Source organism: Lepisosteus platostomus, chromosome 6 (genome assembly GCF_059453375.1).
Source record: "Lepisosteus platostomus isolate fLepPlt1 chromosome 6, fLepPlt1.hap1, whole genome shotgun sequence".
Taxonomy (NCBI): Eukaryota; Metazoa; Chordata; class Actinopteri; order Semionotiformes; family Lepisosteidae; genus Lepisosteus; species Lepisosteus platostomus.
The window spans coordinates 3,212,089-3,226,115 of record NC_142616.1 but is presented as its reverse complement, the minus strand read 5'-3'; positions in this window follow the sequence as shown (position 1 = coordinate 3,226,115).

Genomic DNA, 14,027 nt, shown 5'->3' with positions numbered 1-14,027 from the left:
AGTTCTACAAAGCGCTCTTCTCCAGCGAGGCTAGTGAGGACTCGGTCCGCACACGCAGGTTCCTTGAAGACCTTCCACAGGTCCCGGAAGAGGAGAGGGCAGGGCTGGAGAGGCCTCTCTCCCTGGAGGAGCTCTCCACTGCACTCAGTGGCTTGAGCAATGGCAAGACCCCTGGTCTCGATGGCCTGCCAGCCGAATTCTATCGTGCCTTCTGGGCTGTGCTGGGTCCTGACCTGCTCGATGTATATTTGGAAAGTCTGGAGCAGGGGGACCTGCCACTGAGTTGCAGGAGAGCTCTTGTCACCCTGCTGCCCAAGAAAGGGGACCTGTGTGACATTAAGAACTGGAGACCTGTTGCCCTGCTGTGTGTGGATTATAAAATCCTGTCCAAGGCTCTGGCCAACAGGCTGAAGGTGGTGCTGGGGTCTGTGGTGCACTCCGACCAATCGTACTGCGTGCCCGGAAAGTCAATCTTTGATAACATTTTTCTGATTCGAGATGTTTTGGCCACCTCCAGACTATTGGGTTTAGATACTGGTCTCATTTCGTTAGACCAGGAAAAGGCCTTCGATAGGGTTGAACATCAGTATTTGTGGAGGACCATGAGGTCCTTCGGGTTCAGCCCCATCTTTGTTGCCATGATTCAGGTGCTGTACAGTGACATCTTCAGTGTGCTAAAGGTCAACAGAGGGCTGAGTGCTCCGTTTCCAGTGCGGAGGGGAGGCGACAGGGCTGTGCACTCTCAGGAATGCTCTACTCCCTTGCCATCGAGCCTCTGCTACATCAGCTGCGCCGGGTCATCAAGGGGCTGTCCATCCCGGGCTGCCCCGATTCCACTGTCAAGATCTCGGCGTACGCTGATGATATCATGGTCGTTGTCAGTGGAGAACAGGATGTCAGGGCGCTACAGACAACTTTGAGTGATTTCCAGCGGCTATCATCAGCCAAAGTGAACTGGGCCAAGAGTAGCGCCCTACTCCTGGGGGAGTGGAGCGAGATGGGTCCCCCAGCCTTGCCAGAGAGGCTCAGCTGGACCAGAGGGGGACTCAAATACCTGGGGGTGCACCTGGGGGATGCCCCTCTCTCTTATCACCCCTCTCTCCCCTCTCTCCTCTCGCCCTTCTCTCTCCTCTCGCCCCTCTCTATCTTCTCACCCCTCTCTCTCCTCTTTCTCCTCTCTATCTTCTCTCCCCTCTCTCCCCTCTCTCTCCTCTCGCCCCTCTCTATCTTCTCGCCCCTCTCTCTCCTCTCGCCCCTCTGTATCTTCTCTCCCCTCTCTATCTACTCGCCCCTCTCTTTCCTCTCACCCCTCTCTATCTTCTCGGTCCTCTCTCTCCTCTCTCCTCTCTCCCCTCTCTATCTTCTCTCCCCTTTCTCCTCTTGCCCCTCTCTATCTTCTCACCCCTCTCTCTCCTCTCTACACTCTCTCTCCTCTCGCCCATCTCTATCTTCTCGCCCTTCTCTATCTTCTCGCCCCTCATCCCTCTCTCCTCTCTCCACTCTCTCTCCTCTCTCCCCTCTCTCTTTTCACCCCTCTCTCTCCTCTCTCCGCTCTCTATCTTCTCTCCCCTCTCTCCTCTCGCCCTTCTCTCTCCTCTCGCCCCTCTCTATCTTCTCTCACTCTCTCTCCTCTCAACCCTCTCTCTCCTCTCCCCCTTCTCTCTCCTCTCGCCCCTCCCTATCTTCTCGCCCTTCTCTATCTTCTCGCTCCTCTCTCTCCTCTCTCCCCTCTCTATCTTCTCGCCCCTCTCATCTTCTCTCCCCTCTCTCTCCTCTCAACCCTCTCTATCTTCTCGCCCTTCTCTATCTTCTCGCCCCTCTCTCTCCTCTCTCCTCTCTCTCCTCTCTCCCCTCTCTATCTTCTCGCCCCTCTCTTCTTCTCGTCCCTCATCCCTCTCTCTCCTCTCTCCTCTCTCTCTCCTCTCTCCGCTCAATATCTTCTCTCCCCTCTCTCCTCTCGCCCTTCTCTCTCCTCTCGCCCCTCTCTATCTTCTCTCCCCTCTCTTTCCTCTCGACCCTCTCTCCTCTCTCCCCTCTCTCTCCTCTCGCCCCTCTCTATCTCCTTGCCCTTCTCTATCTTCTCACCCCTCTCTCTCCTCTCTACACTCTCTCTCCTCTCGCCCCTCTCTATCTTCTCGCCCTTCTCTATCTTCTCGCCCCTCATCCCTCTCTCCTCTCTCCTCTCTCTCTCCTCTCTCCCCTCTCTCTTTTCACCCCTCTCTCTCCTCTCTCCGCTCTCTATCTTCTCTCCCCTCTCTCCTCTCGCCCTTCTCTCTCCTCTCGCCCCTCTCTATCTTCTCTCACTCTCTCTCCTCTCAACCCTCTCTCTCCTCTCCCCCTTCTCTCTCCTCTCGCCCCTCCCTATCTTCTCGCCCTTCTCTATCTTCTCGCTCCTCTCTCTCCTCTCTCCCCTCTCTATCTTCTCGCCCCTCTCATCTTCTCTCCCCTCTCTCTCCTCTCAACTCCCTCTCTCCTCTCTCCCCTCTCTCTCCTCTCGCCCCTCTCTATCTTCTCGCCCTTCTCTATCTTCTCGCCCCTCTCTCTCCTCTCTCCTCTCTCTCCTCTCTCCCCTCTCTATCTTCTCGCCCCTCTCTTCTTCTCGTCCCTCATCCCTCTCTCTCCTCTCTCCTCTCTCTCCTCTCGCCCCTCTCTTCTCACCCCTCTCTCTCCTCTCTCCGCTCAATATCTTCTCTCCCCTCTCTCCTCTCGCCCTTCTCTCTCCTCTCGACCCTCTCTATCTTCTCTCCCCTCTCTTTCCTCTCGACCCTCTCTCCTCTCTCCCCTCTCTCTCCTCTCGCCCCTCTCTATCTCCTTGCCCTTCTCTATCTTCTCACCCCTCTCTCTCCTCTTTCTCCTCTCCCCTCTCTCCCCTCTCTCTCCTCTCTCCCCTCTCTATCATCTCGCCCTTCTCTATCTTCTCGCTCCTCTCTCCCCTCTCTATCTTCTCGCCCCTCTCTTCTTCTCGTCCCTCATCCCTCTCTCTCCTCTCTCTCCTCTCTCACCTCTCACCCCTATCTATCTTCTCGTCCCTCTCTCTCCTCTCTCCACTCTCTATCTTCTCGCCCTTCTCTCTCCTCTCGCCCCTCTCTATCTTCTCTCCCTCTCTCTCCTCTCAACCCTCTCTCTCCTCTCTCCACTCTCTATCTTCTCGCCCTTCTCTATCTTCTCGCCCCTCTCTCTCCTCTCTCCTCTCTCTCCTCTCTCCCCTCTCTATCTTCTCACCCTTCTCTCTCCTCTCATCCCTCTCTATCTTCTCACCCCTCTCTCTCCTCTCACCAGCTCTCTATCTTCTCGCCCCTCTTTCTCCTCTCCCCTCTCTCTCCTCTCGCCCCTCTCTATCTTCTCTCCCCTCTCTATCTACTCGCCCCTCTCATCTTTTCACCCCTCTCAATCTTCTCTCCACTCTCTCTCCTCTCTACCCTCTCTCTCCTCTCGCCCCTCTCTATCTTTTCGCCCTTCTCTATCTTCTCGTCCCTCTCTCTCCTCTCTCCTCTCTCCCCTCTCCCCTCTCTATCTTCTCGCCCCTCTCTATCTTCTCGCCCCTGTCTTCTTCTCGTCCCTCACCCCTCTCTCTCCTCTCTCCTCTCTCTCTCCTCTCGCCCCTCTCTCTTCTCACCCCTCTCTCTCCTCTCTCCGCTCAATATCTTCTCTCCCCTCTCTCCTCTCGCCCTTCTCTCTCCTCTCTCCGCTCAATATCTTCTCTCCCCTCTCTCCTCTCTCCCCTCTCTCTCCTCTCGCCCCTCTCTATCTCCTTGCCCTTCTCTATCTTCTCACCCCTCTCTCTCCTCTTTCTCTTCTCTATATTCTCTCCCCTCTCTCCTCTCGCCCTCTCTCTCCTCTCGCCCCTCTCTATTTTCTCGCCCCTCTCATCTTCTCTCCGCTCTCTCTCCTATCAACTCCCTCTCTCCTCTCTCCCCTCTCTCTCCTCTCGCCCCTCTCTATCTTCTCGCCCTTCTCTATCTTCTCGCCCCTCTCTCTCCTCTCTCCTCTCTCTCCTCTCTCCTCTCTCTCTCCTCTCGCCCCTCTCTTCTCACCCCTCTCTCTCCTCTCTCCTCTCAATATCTTCTCTCCCCTCTCTCATCTCGCCCTTCTCTCTCCTCTCGCCCCTCTCTATCTTCTCTCCCCTCTCTTTCCTCTAGACCCTCTCTCCTCTCTCCCCTCTCTCTCCTCTCGCCCCTCTCTCCCCTCTCTCTCCTCTCGCCCCTCTCTATCTCCTTGCCCTTCTCTATCTTCTCACCCCTCTCTCTCCTCTTTCTCCTCTCTATCTTCTCTCCCCTCTCTCCCCTCTCTCTCCTCTCTCCCCTCTCTATCTTCTCGCCCTTCTCTATCTTCTCGCTCCTCTCTCTCCTCTCTCCCCTCTCTATCTTCTCGCCCCTCTCATCGTCTCACCCCTCTCTCTCCTCTCAACTCTCTCTCTCTTCTCGCCCCTCTCTTCTTCTCGTCCCTCAACCCTCTCTCTCCTCTCTCCTCTCTCTCTCCTCTCGCCCCTCTCTCTTCTCGCTCCTCTCCCTCCTCTCTCCGCTCAATATCTTCTCTCCCCTCTCTCCTCGCCCTTCTCTCTCCTCTCGCCCCTCTCTATCTTCTCGCCCCTCTTTCCTCTCACCCCTCCCTATCTTCTCGTCCCTCTCTCTCCTCTCTCCTCTCGCCCCTCTTTATCTTCTCTCCCCTCTCTCTCCTCTCTCCCCTCTCTATCTTCTCGCCCCTCTCTCTCCTCTCAAACCTCTCTCTCCTCTCGCCCCTCTCTATCTTCTCTCCCTCTCTCTCCTCTCTCCCCTCTCTATCTTCTCTCCCCTCTCTTCCCTCTCTCTCCTCTCTCCCCTCTCTATCTTCTCGCCACTCTCATCTTCTCAACCCTCTCAATCGTCTCTCCCCTCTCACCCCTCTCTATCTTCTCGCCCTTCTGTATCTTCTCGTCCCTCTCTCTCCTCTCTCCTCTCTCCCCTCTCTATCTTCTCGCCCCTCTCTATCTTCTCACCCCTCTCTCTCCTCTTTCTCCTCTCTATCTTCTCTCCCCTCTCTCTCCTCTCGCCCCTCTCTATCTTCTCGCCCCTCTCTCTCCTCTCGCCCCTCTGTATCTTCTCTCCCCTCTCTATCTACTCGCCCCTCTCTTTCCTCTCACCCCTCTCTATCTTCTCGGTCCTCTCTCTCCTCTCTCCTCTCTCCCCTCTCTATCTTCTCTCCCCTTTCTCCTCTCGCCCCTCTCTATCTTCTCACCCCTCTCTCTCCTCTCTACACTCTCTCTCCTCTCGCCCATCTCTATCTTCTTGCCCTTCTCTATCTTCTCGCCCCTCATCCCTCTCTCCTCTCTCCACTCTCTCTCCTCTCTCCCCTCTCTCTTTTCACCCCTCTCTCTCCTCTCTCCGCTCTCTATCTTCTCTCCCCTCTCTCCTCTCGCCCTTCTCTCTCCTCTCGCCCCTCTCTATCTTCTCTCACTCTCTCTCCTCTCAACCCTCTCTCTCCTCTCCCCCTTCTCTCTCCTCTCGCCCCTCTCTATCTTCTCGCCCTTCTCTATCTTCTCGCCCCTCTCTCTCCTCTCTCCTCTCTCTCCTCTCTCCCCTCTCTATCTTCTCGCCCCTCTCTTCTTCTCGTCCCTCATCCCTCTCTCTCCTCTCTCCTCTCTCTCTCCTCTCTCCGCTCAATATCTTCTCTCCCCTCTCTCCTCTCGCCCTTCTCTCTCCTCTCGCCCCTCTCTATCTTCTCTCCCCTCTCTTTCCTCTCGACCCTCTCTCCTCTCTCCCCACTCTCTCCTCTCGCCTCTCTCTATCTCCTTGCCCTTCTCTATCTTCTCACCCCTCTCTCTCCTCTCTCCTCTCTCTCTCCTCTCTCCCCTCTCTCTTTTCACCCCTCTCTCTCCTCTCTCCGCTCTCTATCTTCTCTCCCCTCTCTCCTCTCGCCCTTCTCTCTCCTCTCACCCCTCTCAATCGTCTCTCCCCTCTCTCTCCTCTCAACCCTCTCTCTCCTCTCCCCCTTCTCTCTCCTCTCGCCCCTCCCTATCTTCTCGCCCTTCACTATCTTCTCGCTCCTCTCTCTCCTCTCTCCCCTCTCTATCTTCTCGCCCCTCTCATCTTCTCTCCCCTCTCTCTCCTCTCAACTCCCTCTCTCCTCTCTCCCCTCTCTCTCCTCTCGCCCCTCTCTATCTTCTCGCCCTTCTCTATCTTCTCGCCCCTCTCTCTCCTCTCTCCTCTCTCTCCTCTCTCCCCTATCTTCTCGCCCCTCTCTTCTTCTCGTCCCTCATCCCTCTCTATCCTCTCTCCTCTCTCTCTCCTCTCGCCCCTCTCTTCTCACCCCTCTCTCTCCTCTCTCCGCTCAATATCTTCTCTCCCCTCTCTCCTCTCGCCCTTCTCTCTCCTCTCGACCCTCTCTATCTTCTCTCCCCTCTCTTTCCTCTCGACCCTCTCTCCTCTCTCCCCTCTCTCTCCTCTCGCCCCTCTCTATCTCCTTGCCCTTCTCTATCTTCTCACCCCTCTCTCTCCTCTTTCTCCTCTCTATCTTCTCTCCCCTCTCTCCCCTCTCTCTCCTCTCTCCCCTCTCTATCTTCTCGCCCTTCTCTATCTTCTCGCTCCTCTCTCCCCTCTCTATCTTCTCGCCCCTCTCTTCTTCTCGTCCCTCATCCCTCTCTCTCCTCTCTCTCCTCTCTCACCTCTCACCCCTATCTATCTTCTCGTCCCTCTCTCTCCTCTCTCCACTCTCTATCTTCTCGCCCTTCTCTCTCCTCTCGCCCCTCTCTATCTTCTCTCCCTCTCTCTCCTCTCAACCCTCTCTCTCCTCTCTCCACTCTCTATCTTCTCGCCCTTCTCTATCTTCTCGCCCCTCTCTCTCCTCTCTCCTCTCTCTCCTCTCTCCCCTCTCTATCTTCTCACCCTTCTCTCTCCTCTCATCCCTCTCTATCTTCTCACCCCTCTCTCTCCTCTCACCAGCTCTCTATCTTCTCGCCCCTCTTTCTCCTCTCCCCTCTCTCTCCTCTCGCCCCTCTCTATCTTCTCTCCCCTCTCTATCTACTCGCCCCTCTCATCTTTTCACCCCTCTCAATCTTCTCTCCACTCTCTCTCCTCTCTACCCTCTCTCTCCTCTCGCCCCTCTCTATCTTTTCGCCCTTCTCTATCTTCTCGTCCCTCTCTCTCCTCTCTCCTCTCTCCCCTCTCCCCTCTCTATCTTCTCGCCCCTCTCTATCTTCTCGCCCCTGTCTTCTTCTCGTCCCTCACCCCTCTCTCTCCTCTCTCCTCTCTCTCTCCTCTCGCCCCTCTCTCTTCTCACCCCTCTCTCTCCTCTCTCCGCTCAATATCTTCTCTCCCCTCTCTCCTCTCGCCCTTCTCTCTCCTCTCTCCGCTCAATATCTTCTCTCCCCTCTCTCCTCTCTCCCCTCTCTCTCCTCTCGCCCCTCTCTATCTCCTTGCCCTTCTCTATCTTCTCACCCCTCTCTCTCCTCTTTCTCTTCTCTATATTCTCTCCCCTCTCTCCTCTCGCCCTCTCTCTCCTCTCGCCCCTCTCTATCTTCTCGCCCCTCTCATCTTCTCTCCCCTCTCTCTCCTATCAACTCCCTCTCTCCTCTCTCCCCTCTCTCTCCTCTCGCCCCTCTCTATCTTCTCGCCCTTCTCTATCTTCTCGCCCCTCTCTCTCCTCTCTCCTCTCTCTCCTCTCTCCTCTCTCTCTCCTCTCGCCCCTCTCTTCTCACCCCTCTCTCTCCTCTCTCCTCTCAATATCTTCTCTCCCCTCTCTCATCTCGCCCTTCTCTCTCCTCTCGCCCCTCTCTATCTTCTCTCCCCTCTCTTTCCTCTAGACCCTCTCTCCTCTCTCCCCTCTCTCTCCTCTCGCCCCTCTCTCCCCTCTCTCTCCTCTCGCCCCTCTCTCCCCTCTCTCTCCTCTCGCCCCTCTCTATCTCCTTGCCCTTCTCTATCTTCTCACCCCTCTCTCTCCTCTCTCCCCTCTCTATCTTCTCGCCCTTCTCTATCTTCTCGCTCCTCTCTCTCCTCTCTCCCCTCTCTATCTTCTCGCCCCTCTCATCGTCTCACCCCTCTCTCTCCTCTCAACTCTCTCTCTTCTCGCCCCTCTCTTCTTCTCGTCCCTCATCCCTCTCTCTCCTCTCTCCTCTCTCTCTCCTCTCGCCCCTCTCTATCTTCTCGCCCCTCTTTCCTCTCACCCCTCCCTATCTTCTCGTCCCTCTCTCTCCTCTCTCCTCTCTCCTCTCTCCCCTCTCTATCTTCTTGCCCCTCTCTCTCCTCTCGCCCCTCTTTATCTTCTCTCCCCTCTCTCTCCTCTCTCCCCTCTCTATCTTCTCGCCCCTCTCTCTCCTCTCAAACCTCTCTCTCCTCTCGCCCCTCTCTATCTTCTCTCCCTCTCTCTCCTCTCTCCCCTCTCTATCTTCTCTCCCCTCTCTTCCCTCTCTCTCCTCTCTCCCCTCTCTATCTTCTCGCCACTCTCATCTTCTCAACCCTCTCAATCGTCTCTCCCCTCTCACCCCTCTCTATCTTCTCGCCCTTCTGTATCTTCTCGTCCCTCTCTCTCCTCTCTCCTCTCTCCCCTCTCTATCTTCTCGCCCCTCTCTATCTTCTCGTCCCTCATCCCTCTCTCTCCTCTCTCCTCTCTCTCTCCTCTCGCCCCTCTCTCTTCTCACCCCTCTCTCCCCTCTCTCCTCTCGCCCTACTCTCTCCTCTCGCCCCTCTCTATCTTCTCACCCCTCTCTTTCCTCTTTCTCCTCTCTATATTCTCTCCCCTCTCTCCCCTCTCTCTCCTCTCTCCCCTTCTTATCTTCTCGCCCCTCTCATCTTCTCACCCCTCTCAATCGTCTCTCCCCTCTCTCTACTCTCAACTCTCTCTCTCCTCTCTCCCCTCTCTCTCCTCTCGCCCCTCTCTATCTTCTCGCCCCTCTCTCTCCTCTCGCCCCTCTGTATCTTCTCTCCCCTCTCTATCTACTCGCCCCTCTCTTTCCTCTCACCCCTCTCTATCTTCTCGTCCCTCTCTCTCCTCTCTCCTCTCTCCCCTCTCTATCTTCTCCCCCTTTCTCCTCTCGCCCCTCTCTATCTTCACACCCCTCTCTCTCCTCTCTCCTCTCTCTCTCCTCTCGCCCCTCTCTCTTCTCACCCCTCTCTCTCCTCTCGCCCCTCTCTATCTTCTCTCCCCTCTCTATCTTCTCTCCCCTCTCTCTCCTCTCAACCCTCTCTCTCCTCTCTCCCCTCTCTCTCCTCTCGCCCCTCTCTATCTCTTGCCCTTCTCTATCTTCTCACCCTTCTCTCTCCTCTTTCTCCTTTCTATCTTCTCTCCCCTCTCTCCCCTCTCTCTCCTCGCTCCCCTTCTTATCTTCTCGCCCCTCTCATCTTTTCACCCCTCTCAATCGTCTCTCCCCTGTCTCTCCTCTCAACTCTCTCTCTCCTCTCTCCCCTCTCTCTCCTCTCGCCCCTCTCTATCTTCTCGCCCCTCTCTCTCTTCTCTCCCCTCTCTATCTACTCGCCCCTCTCTTTCCTCTCACCCCTCTCTATCTTCTCGTCCCTCTCTCTCCTCTCTCCTCTCTCCCCTCTCTATCTTCTCTCCCCTTTCTCCTCTCGCCCCTCTCTATCTTCTCACCCCTCTCTCTCCTCTCTCCTTTTCTCTCCTCTCGCACCTCTCTCCTCTCACCCCTCTCTATTTTCTCACCCCTCTCTCTCCTCTTTATCCTCTCTATCTTCTCTCCCCTCTCTCCCCTCTCTCTCCTCTCTCCCCTCTCTATCTTCTCGCCCCTCTCTCTCCTCTCTCTCCTCTCTCTCCTCTCTCCCCTCTCTATCTTCTCGCCCCTCTAACTCCACTCTCCCCTCTCTATCTTCTCACCCCTCTCTCTCCTCTCACCCCTCTCTATCTTCTCGCCCCTCTCTATATTCCCGTCCCTCTCTCTCCTCTGTCCCCTCAATCTCCTCTCTCTCCTCTCTCCCCTCTCTATCTTCTCACCCCTATCAATCTTCTCTCCCCTCTCTCTCCTCTCAACTCTCTCTCTCCTCTCTCTCCTCTCTCTCCTCTCTCCCCTCTCTATCTTCTCGCCCCTCTCTCTCCTCTCTTCCCTATCTTCTCACCCCTCTCTCTCCTCTCACCAGCTCTCTATCTTCTAGCCCCTCTTTCTCCTCTCCCCTCTCTCTCCTCTCGCCCCTCTCTATCTTCTCTCCCCTCTCTCTCCTCTCTCTCCTCTCTATCTTCTCACCTCTCTCTCTCCTCTCGCCCCTCTCTCACCTCTCTCCGCTCTCTATCTTCTCTCCCCTCTCTCTCCTCTCAACCCTCTCTCTCCTCTCTCCCCTCTCTCTCCTCTCGCCCCTCTCTATCTCCTTGCCCTTCTCTATCTTCTCACCCTTCTCTCTCCTCTTTCTTCTCTCTATCTTCTCTCCCCTCTCTCTCCTCTCGCACCTCTCTATCTCCTTGCCCTTCTCTATCTTCTCACCCCTCTCAATCGTCTCTCCCCTATCTCTCCTCTCAACTCTCTCTCTCCTCTCTCCCCTCTTTCTCCTCTCGCTCCTCTCTATCTTCTCGCCCCTCTCTATCTACTCGCCCCTTCATCTTCTCTCCACTCTCTCTCCTCTCTACACTCTCTCTCCTCTTTACCCTCTCTATCTTCTCGCCCCTCTCTATCTTCTCGTCCCTCATCCCTCTCTCTCCTCTCTCCTCTCTCTCTCCTCTCGCCCCTCTCTCTTCTCACCCCTCTCTCCCCTCTCTCCTCTCGCCTTTCTCTCTCCTCTCGCCCCTCTCTATCTTCTCACCCCTCTCTCTCCTCTCGCCCCTCTCTATCTTCTCTCCCCTCTCTATCTTCTCTCCCTCTCTCTCCTCTCAACCGTCTCTCTCCTCTCTCCCCTCTCTCTCCTCTCGCCCCTTTCTATCTTCTTGCCCTTCTCTATCTTCTCACCCCTCTCTCTCCTCTTTCTCCTCTCTATCTTCTCTCCCCTCTCTCCCCTCTCTCTCCTCTCTCCCCTTCTTATCTTCTCGCCCCTCTCATCTTCTCTCCCCTCTCTATCTACTCACCCCTCTCTTTCCTCTCGCCCCTCTCTCTTCTCACCCCTCTCTCCCCTCTCTCCTCTCGCCCTTCTCTCTCCTCTCGCCCCTCTCTATCTTCTCACCCCTCTCTCTCCTCTCGCCCCTCTCTATCTTCTCTCCCCTCTCTATCTTCTCTCCCTCCCTCTCCTCTCAACCGTCTCTCTCCTCTCTCCCCTCTCTCTCCTCTCGCCCCTTTCTATCTTCTCGCCCCTCTCTATCTTCTCACCCCTCTCTCTCCTCTTTCTCCTCTCTATCTCTCTCCCCTCCTTCCCCTATCTCTCCTCTCTCCCCTCTCTATCTTCTCTCCCCTCTGACTCCACTCTCCCCTCTCTATCTTCTCACCCCTCTCTCTCCTCTCACCCCTCTCTATCTTCTCGCCCCTCTCTATATTCCCGTCCCTCTCTCTCCTATCTCCCCTCTCTATCTTCTCGCCCCTCTCATCTTCTCTCTCCCCTCAATCTCCTCTCTCTCCTCTCGCCCCTCTCTATCTACTTCCCCTTCTCTATCTTCCTACCCCTCTCTCTCCTCTTTCTCCTCTCTATCTTCTCTCCCCTCTCTCCCCTCTCTCTCCTCTGTCCCCTCTCTATCTTCTCGCCCTTCTCTATTTTCTCGCTCCTCTCTCTCCTCTCTCCCCTCTCTATCTTCTCGCCCCTCTCATCTTCTCACCCCTCTCAATCTTCTCTCCCCTCTCTCTCCTCTGTCCCCTCTCTATCTTCTCGCCCTTCTCTATCTTCTCGCCCCTCATCCCTCTCTCCTCTCTCCTCTCTCTCTCCTCTCTCCCCTCTCTCTTTTCACCCCTCTCTCTCCTCTCTCCGCTCTCTATCTTCTCTCCCCTCTCTCCTCTCGCCCTTCTCTCTCCTCTCGCCCCTCTCTATCTTCTCTCACTCTCTCTCCTCTCAACCCTCTCTCTCCTCTCCCCCTTCTCTCTCCTCTCGCCCCTCCCTATCTTCTCGCCCTTCTCTATCTTCTCGCTCCTCTCTCTCCTCTCTCCCCTCTCTATCTTCTCGCCCCTCTCATCTTCTCTCCCCTCTCTCTCCTCTCAACTCCCTCTCTCCTCTCTCCCCTCTCTCTCCTCTCGCCCCTCTCTATCTTCTCGCCCTTCTCTATCTTCTCGCCCCTCTCTCTCCTCTCTCCTCTCTCTCCTCTCTCCCCTCTCTATCTTCTCGCCCCTCTCTTCTTCTCGTCCCTCATCCCTCTCTCTCCTCTCTCCTCTCTCTCCTCTCGCCCCTCTCTTCTCACCCCTCTCTCTCCTCTCTCCGCTCAATATCTTCTCTCCCCTCTCTCCTCTCGCCCTTCTCTCTCCTCTCGACCCTCTCTATCTTCTCTCCCCTCTCTTTCCTCTCGACCCTCTCTCCTCTCTCCCCTCTCTCTCCTCTCGCCCCTCTCTATCTCCTTGCCCTTCTCTATCTTCTCACCCCTCTCTCTCCTCTTTCTCCTCTCCCCTCTCTCCCCTCTCTCTCCTCTCTCCCCTCTCTATCATCTCGCCCTTCTCTATCTTCTCGCTCCTCTCTCCCCTCTCTATCTTCTCGCCCCTCTCTTCTTCTCGTCCCTCATCCCTCTCTCTCCTCTCTCTCCTCTCTCACCTCTCACCCCTATCTATCTTCTCGTCCCTCTCTCTCCTCTCTCCACTCTCTATCTTCTCGCCCTTCTCTCTCCTCTCGCCCCTCTCTATCTTCTCTCCCTCTCTCTCCTCTCAACCCTCTCTCTCCTCTCTCCACTCTCTATCTTCTCGCCCTTCTCTATCTTCTCGCCCCTCTCTCTCCTCTCTCCTCTCTCTCCTCTCTCCCCTCTCTATCTTCTCACCCTTCTCTCTCCTCTCATCCCTCTCTATCTTCTCACCCCTCTCTCTCCTCTCACCAGCTCTCTATCTTCTCGCCCCTCTTTCTCCTCTCCCCTCTCTCTCCTCTCGCCCCTCTCTATCTTCTCTCCCCTCTCTATCTACTCGCCCCTCTCATCTTTTCACCCCTCTCAATCTTCTCTCCACTCTCTCTCCTCTCTACCCTCTCTCTCCTCTCGCCCCTCTCTATCTTTTCGCCCTTCTCTATCTTCTCGTCCCTCTCTCTCCTCTCTCCTCTCTCCCCTCTCCCCTCTCTATCTTCTCGCCCCTCTCTATCTTCTCGCCCCTGTCTTCTTCTCGTCCCTCACCCCTCTCTCTCCTCTCTCCTCTCTCTCTCCTCTCGCCCCTCTCTCTTCTCACCCCTCTCTCTCCTCTCTCCGCTCAATATCTTCTCTCCCCTCTCTCCTCTCGCCCTTCTCTCTCCTCTCTCCGCTCAATATCTTCTCTCCCCTCTCTCCTCTCTCCCCTCTCTCTCCTCTCGCCCCTCTCTATCTCCTTGCCCTTCTCTATCTTCTCACCCCTCTCTCTCCTCTTTCTCTTCTCTATATTCTCTCCCCTCTCTCCTCTCGCCCTCTCTCTCCTCTCGCCCCTCTCTATTTTCTCGCCCCTCTCATCTTCTCTCCGCTCTCTCTCCTATCAACTCCCTCTCTCCTCTCTCCCCTCTCTCTCCTCTCGCCCCTCTCTATCTTCTCGCCCTTCTCTATCTTCTCGCCCCTCTCTCTCCTCTCTCCTCTCTCTCCTCTCTCCTCTCTCTCTCCTCTCGCCCCTCTCTTCTCACCCCTCTCTCTCCTCTCTCCTCTCAATATCTTCTCTCCCCTCTCTCATCTCGCCCTTCTCTCTCCTCTCGCCCCTCTCTATCTTCTCTCCCCTCTCTTTCCTCTAGACCCTCTCTCCTCTCTCCCCTCTCTCTCCTCTCGCCCCTCTCTCCCCTCTCTCTCCTCTCGCCCCTCTCTATCTCCTTGCCCTTCTCTATCTTCTCACCCCTCTCTCTCCTCTTTCTCCTCTCTATCTTCTCTCCCCTCTCTCCCCTCTCTCTCCTCTCTCCCCTCTCTATCTTCTCGCCCTTCTCTATCTTCTCGCTCCTCTCTCTCCTCTCTCCCCTCTCTATCTTCTCGCCCCTCTCATCGTCTCACCCCTCTCTCTCCTCTCAACTCTCTCTCTCTTCTCGCCCCTCTCTTCTTCTCGTCCCTCAACCCTCTCTCTCCTC